We start from the raw sequence: 644 nt of genomic DNA on the forward strand, positions 1-644 counted from the left end.
GGGCGTTTGACAGCCCCAAACCCACTGCAATGGGGGACGCGGGAGGGGGTTTCCCCGCCATCTGGGGAGCGGTATCTTCATGTATTCGGTTTTAATTGCCCGAAAAGGGGGGGTTCTGCTGCCATCTAGTGACTCGCGGGGCTGCGGGGCCTCGCTGCCAGAGCGGCCTTTTAGTTGTTCCGAAGGGTTTTTCCTCTTCTTTTTCATCTAACCTGCCCCCTTTCTGCCTTGACACCGCCGCTGTGATGTGTCTGCAAATGCAGTTGTTGCAGGGGTTCTTGCCTCGTGAACTGTAGCCCTTGGAAAGCCATCCAGAGCCGATTTCCCCCTTTTTCCTTGTAAATTGGGATAGCAGCTTGTGGATTTTAAGTTGTTCTGCTCTTAAATCGAAATCCCCTGAAGTAAAGATCTTGCTGTGATGTTTCGAGTATGTTCTCGACAGTATCACAGTTGTACGACAACTATTTTCTTCCACCGAGTTAATAATCTCTCAAAATTAATCTCAAGTCCAACCAAACCTATTTTAAAATGTTTCCAAATACTTTTTTTTTTCAAATACACTGTTTCAAATCCATTTTTCAACCTTATTTTCCAAAGAATCCTCCTTTCAAACACTTTTTTTCCATCCCCTGCACTGCTGACCC

General features: G+C 46.3%; 1 protein-coding gene across 1 annotated transcript in view; it reads left to right on the forward strand.

The window, feature by feature from the left end:
* Window positions 1-644, forward strand: part of UHRF1 (ubiquitin-like with PHD and ring finger domains 1) — a 12064-nt gene that overhangs the window by 184 nt on the left and 11236 nt on the right. The gene's annotated exons all lie outside the window — the stretch shown is intronic.

This window comes from Nestor notabilis, unplaced genomic scaffold (assembly GCF_000696875.1).
Source record: "Nestor notabilis isolate BGI_N333 unplaced genomic scaffold, ASM69687v1 scaffold26423, whole genome shotgun sequence".
In the NCBI taxonomy this organism is placed as follows: domain Eukaryota; kingdom Metazoa; phylum Chordata; class Aves; order Psittaciformes; family Psittacidae; genus Nestor; species Nestor notabilis.